This window comes from Triticum urartu, chromosome 4 (genome assembly GCF_003073215.2).
Source record: "Triticum urartu cultivar G1812 chromosome 4, Tu2.1, whole genome shotgun sequence".
Taxonomy (NCBI): Eukaryota; Viridiplantae; Streptophyta; class Magnoliopsida; order Poales; family Poaceae; genus Triticum; species Triticum urartu.
In genome coordinates this window covers 106492278-106498869 of record NC_053025.1, presented here as the reverse complement: position 1 = coordinate 106498869, position 6592 = coordinate 106492278, and positions in this window count along the sequence as shown.

Below are 6592 nucleotides of genomic sequence, written 5' to 3'. Positions count from 1 at the left end.
AGCTTCGAGGGGCCCACGAGGCAGGGGGCGCACCCTAGGGGGGGCGCCCTCCACCCTCGTGACCGCCTCGTGGCTTTCTTGACAGAGGGTCCAAGTCTCCTGGATCTTATCTGATGAGAAAATCACGTTTCCAAAGGTTTCATTCCGTTTGGACTCTATTTGATATTCTGTTTCTCCGAAACACTAAAATAGGCAAAAAACAGCAATTCTGGGATGGGCCTCCGGTTAATAGGTTAGTCCCAAAAATAATATAAAAGTGGATAATAAAGCCCAATAATGTCCAAAATAGTAGATAATATAGCATGGAGCAATCAAAAATTATAGATACGTTGGAGACGTATCAACCATCAACCCCTCGACCCTCAATCCCTCGAGGATCGAGGAACGAGCAGTGCGAATCGTTTTTTTACAACTTGGCAAAAAACAATAATGCTATGTTACTCATCTTTTTATGTTGTACTAATTTCGTTTACTCTTTGTCATGGCAGTTATTGTAAGATGGTGGGCATGGGTAAGGAGTGCTCCGAGGCTCCTTCTTCGTTGGCGCGTGGTGGGAGTGGTACTTCCATTCCACCCATACCTCTCCGGAGAGGGTTGTACAAGGGTATGGCTTCATCGGTGGGCGCTTCTTCGTCGGCGTCATTGCCCGCTGGGAGAGGAGGTCGGGGAGGGAGGAAGAGAGGAGGTCGGGGAGGACGTGGTCGTGGGAGAGGTAGAAATGCTCCTACTCTTTCCTCGCCACCACCCCCAGCTGATTCACATGAGCACATGACTGCTACGGTGGACACCTCTGGGGAGGAGGCTACGCGGACTCTGGTCCACGAGCCTCGGGTCGACGGGCCTTCGGCCCGCGAGACTTGGCCCCACCAGACTAAAGACATGGATACGTCCCGGGAGATGTCCGAATGGGGTACCTGGACGGGTCCGCCTGAGGGGTCGAGTGGCCATGCTGATGGTGGTGGGGATCCAGCTGATAGCGAGGGCGAGCTGGTTGAGGGGGCCACCATCTACTAGTGTGGTTGTACACGGCTCCCGACTGTGCCGGTGACCCGGGAGCAGAGATGGCTGGTTTACCCTGATGGGGAGAGGTAAGTGCATTTACTCTTTTTGTACCATTTGCCTTCATGTTTCTTCAAATATCTAATGCATTCAGTTTGTCATACTGCAGCAGTTGGCACCACCCTGATGATGTCCGCAGGCCCAACACTGTCCTTGGTGTGCTTTACCGGCAAAATTTCCCGAGGTTTGTCACGTTGATCGGTGAGGGTCTGGTTCTGATACGTCTCCAACGTATCTATAATTTTTGATTGTTCCATGTTGTTATATTATCAATCTTGGATGTTTTATAATCATTTTATAGTCATTTTATATCATTTTTTGGTACTAACCTATTGACATAGTGCCAACTGCCAGTTGTTGTTTTTTTCATGTTTTTACATCACAGAAAATCAATATCAAACGGATTCCAAATGCCATGAAACTTTATGGAGATTTTTTATGGGCCAGAAGGAACCCAATCGGCCCTGGCTGCGTCTAGGGGGTTCCCTGAGGGGAGGATAACTTACCAGGTCGCTCCAGGAGGCCCAGGCGCGCCCTGGTGGGTTGTGCCCACCTCGGGTGCCCCTCGGACTGCTTCTTTGCTCTATAAATACCCCAATATTCCAAAAACCCTAGGGGAGTCGATGAAATATTCATCCAGCCGCTGCAGAGTCCAGAACCACCAGATCCAATCTAGACACCATCTCGGATGGGGTTCACCAACTCAATTGGTGCCTCTCCAATGATGTGTGAGTAGTTCTTTGTAGACCTTCGGGTTCGTAGTTAGTAGCTAGGTGGCTTCCTCTCTCTTTCTCTCTTGATTCTTAATACAATGGTCTCTTTGTAACGCCCCGAGACCGATGTGCCAGGTGTCCTCCAGTTATTCATTGTTTTGCCTTGTCATTTGCTTGCGTGTGCATCTTGCCATGTCATCATCCGCATTGCATCATCATGTTTTCAAAACTTGCATCCGTCCGGGTTCCCCCAGTTCCATCTGTTGTCCGTTCTGAGCCCAGACACACTTGCACGCGCCCGCGGCATGTCCGAAATAGTATTTTATAAGTGGCCAGAAAATGTTCTCCGATTGGGTTGAAAGTTGGCATGCGGTGTTCTTATAGTGTAGATAGACCGCCTGTCAAGTTTCATCGCATTCGGAGTTCGTCGGATAGCCCAATCGTTAAACTATAGCGGCATTATAGCCGGGCACACGTCGGACATTTTCGGTCTCCAAAAACAGTCGCCGGGCCTCCCTCTCTTCTCTTCTCTCAGCTTGAGACCGTCTACACAGCTCACTACCTACCGCCAGGTCCAACCTAACCTCTCTCGTTAGCCCGCAGCCCCCCCCCTCGCGCACGTCCGGAAGTTGTCCCGAACCCGACCCGGACTGTCGCCACCGTTGTGCCCGGATCATCCCCAAACATCTACAAAACGTCTCCGTTTTCTTATTTGGGCTCCCTAGCCTATTATTCCTGACCGTCTGATTACGATCGAAGGGACGGATTAGCCCTTAAACTCTCCCTCTTTCCATATATATATATATACTCCCTAGTCTAAATCTAGTCCAACCCTAATTTTGAGGCAGCTTGTCCCATCCTCCTCATTCCGCCGCTGCCACTCCTCTTGTCTCCCCTTCCTCAGGATCCCCTCCCGATCCAAAAATCCTCCCACCCTCGTTTCCCCAGCGAGCCAACCACAATAGACCCGCCTGACCAACCCCTCTGTCCCTGTACGCCGTCCTCCTCGTGCCCGATCTGGATACCCGCAGCTCCCGTGCACCAGCCCCTGCCTCCTCGACCTCCCGAGCTGGCCAGTCTCCGGCTTCTCGTTCGCTCCGAGCCGGTGAGATGTCCAGGTCACGGCGTCGTCCCTCTCCACCTTCTTTTTCCTTTCCTCCTCACGCTGCTCTTCCCTGACCATCTGCCTCGTCTCATGTCTTTGTCACAGTGAACCAGTGCCATGGCTGCCCGGGGCCTTCTTCTACCTCGATTCAGCTCCGTCCTCCGCGCTCGACGAAGCCTACACCGCTGCGCGCCTGCATACGCGATGGAGACGACGTCGATGGCTCCTGCTTCCTCTGCAGCGTCCGTCCCCTACGTTTGACCGCACGACTCCGGCGCCCGCACCTGCAGACTGCCTGCCCGACCACACCGCCGACCAAGTCCTGGCCTCCAACGCCTGATCCGGTCGCCCATCTCACATGCGCCTCCCCGCCGGACTCCACGTCCTCCGCCCAAATCGTCGCCCCGCCCGGTGCCCTCGCCGGAGACCACCGGGAAGGCGCCGCGCCAAGTCCTCCTGCAGTCGCTCCCTTGTTTCCCTACTCAAACCACTGCTGCTTGCTTCGCGTTGACCGCGTCTCCTCCCTCATTCGATCCAACCAGCGCCAATGTCGCCTGCGACGCACAGGATCCAGCATTGCCCTGCTTCGATCGGCCTGCGAGGCCCAGCACCGCTCTAGGCCTACCCGGCCTCCTGTTCCATCGACTGGGCCTAGCCAATGGTGAGCAACCAGCAGATTTCCCGGCCCAGTTTGCCTCAGATCTGGCCCGTGTTGTTTTTTCCCTAAGAGGATGATTTTTCTAATTTTTAGAGACTGCCAGTTTTGCAGAAACACCCTTGCACTTCATGCATATCCTAACTAATTAACCGTGCATCAGATTAAAACAATGTATATGTGAAATATGCTTAGTTTTTCATCTAGTTTCATAATATGTCATTTTCATCCATGTTTAAAATGTTTTAAATGCTGTTTGGTTAAATTTGCTCCAATGCCATGCTAAAATGGTTTATTTCATAACTAAATAACCGTAACTCGGAATTTAACAAATTTTATATGTAAATGGGGTAGAAAAAGTCCTAGTTTAACATGGTGGCATCACTTTGCATGTTTAACAACTATAAAATATGGTTTAGGTCAGAACAGTACCAAACCCAATATATGCATATGAGGGTTTTCTGGACTTGTTGTTTGTTGTCCCGGCCTCATTTAAACTTGCCTAGTTAGGTTGTTTTCATATGCTTCACCCCCCCCCTTGCCATGTTAATCAACATTTAATATTGATGGATACATAAATGAGATCGAACTAAATAACTTGAATGTGGTGTTCCGTCAATATGCAACTCGTTGCATATTGAGCTCCACTTAATTTGTAGGATTGTTTGGGCACTTTGCCATGCCATGCTTCATTAAACCGGACATGCATCGTACTTGATTGTGCATCATACCATGTTTATGTGATAGTTGTTTACTTTGTTGTTTGCTTCTTTCTGGTGTTGCTTCTTCGGGTTAGTTCCGATAACGTCGCGTTTGTGAGGATCCGTTCGACTACGTCCGTTTGTCTTCTTCGTGGACTCGTTCTTCTTCCTTGCGGGATCTCAGGCAAGATGACCATACCCTCGAAATCACTTCTATCTTTGCTTGCTAGTTGCTCGCTCTTTTGCTATGCCTATGCTGCGATACCTACCACATGCTTTTACCTTGCCTCCCGTATTGCCATGAGCCTCTAACCCACCTTTCCTAGCAAAGCGTTGTTTGGCTATGTTACCGCTTTGCTCAGCCCCTCTTATAGTGTTGTTAGTTGCAGGTGAAGGTTGGGAGTTTGTTCCTTGTTGGAACATGGATATTGTTGGGATATCACAATATCTCTTATTTTATATTAATGCATCATATACTTGGTAAAGGGTGGAAGGCTCAGCCTTATGCCTGGTGTTTTGTTCCACTCTTGCCGCCCTAGTTTCCGTCATACCGGTGTTATGTTCCTTGATTTTGCGTTCCTTACACGGTTGGGTTATAATTGGAACCCCTTGACAGTTCGCCTTGAATAAAACTCCTCCAGCAAGGCCCAACTTTGGTTTTACCATTTGCCACCTAAGCCTTTTTCCCTTGGGTTCTGCAGACTCAAGGGTCATCTTTATTTAAACCCCCAGGCCAGTGCTCCTCTGAGTGTTGGTCCAAACTAGAGCCCCTTGCAATGCCACCTTGGGGAAACTCGAGGGCTGGTTTTAGTTGTACAGATTGCTTATCCAGTGTGCCCTGAGAACGAGATATGTGCAGCTCCTATCGGGATTTGTCGGCACATTTGGGTGGCTTTGCTGGTTTAGTTTTACCATTGTCGAGATGTCTTGTAACCGGTATTCCGAGCCTGATCGGGTCTTCCTGGGAGAAGGAATATCCTTCGTTGACCGTGAGACCTTGTGATGGGCTAAGTTGGGACAACCCTGCAGGGATTTGATCTTTCGAAAGTCGTGCCCGCGGTTATGGGCAGATGGGAATTTGTTAATGTCCGGTTGTAGAAAACCTGAAACTTAACTTAATTGAAATGCATCAACCGCGTGTGTAGCCGTGATGGTCTCTTCTCGGCGGGGCCCGGGAAGTGAACAAGGTGTTGGAGTTATGCTTGAACGTAAGTAGTCTTGGATCACTTCTTGATCATAGATTCTTGACCGTGCTTTGCCTTCTCTTCTCGCTCTCATTTGCATAAGTTAGCCACCATATATGCTAGTGCTTGCTGCGGCTCCACCTCATATCTTTTCCCTACCCATAAGCTTAAATAGTCTTGATCGCAAGGTGTGAGATTGCTGAGTCCCCGTGACTCACAGAGTACTTCCAAAACCAGTTGTAGGTGCCGATGATACCGTGCAGGTGACGCAACCGAGCTCAAGGAGGAGCTCGATGAAGACCTTGTTCGTTGTGTTGTTTCGTTTCCAGTTGATCAGTAGTGGAGCCTAGTTGGGGCGATCGGGGATCTAGCATTAGGGGTGGTCTTCTTTTATTTTGGTTCCTTAGTCGGACCTTGATTGTATCTGGTTGATCTATTGTTATATTCATGTATTGTGTGAAGTGGCAATTGTAAGTCAACTCTGTACCTCTTTCTTATTCAATACATGGGATGTGTAAAGATTACCCCTCTTGTGACATGCCTCCAATGCGGTTATGCCTCTAAGTCGTGCTCCGACACGTGGGAGATATAGCCGCATCGTGGGTGTTACAAGTTGGTATCAAAGCTTTCCCCGACTTAGGAGCCCCCTGCTTGATCGAATCGATGGCGTTGTTGATTCTAGAAAAATGTTTTGAGTCATTTAGGATTATATATATCGGAGATTAGGATTCTTTTTACTCCTCAGTCCCTTCGTCGCTCTGGTGAGGCATCCTGATGTAGAGTTTTGACTCTTCTCTTCTCAAATTTCACGAAAAAAAATTTAAGATCACGCGGTTATCTTGGAATCGTTCTGATGGTTTTGTGACGAGAACATTGTTCTTGGTGCCTCCTGACATTTAGGGGTTGTGGCAGTGTCCTGGGGAGTTGAGCTCCGAGGTGTTGTCGTCACAATTTTATCGTTGCAATTCTGGAATACCTGAGTTTCGTCGACATCGAAAATCTCTTTTATGCAATTGTTGGTGAGATAACCTCGACGCCACCCAGTACTAGGGCGGGAGTTCGGGAGTATTTCCATAACTCGTATAACGGATGCTTTTCGAAGGTTGAGGTAAATGATTTCCGAAGGTTTCTTGGTTATGTGTTGAAGGATGGATACAGCTGGATGTAGGATTTGT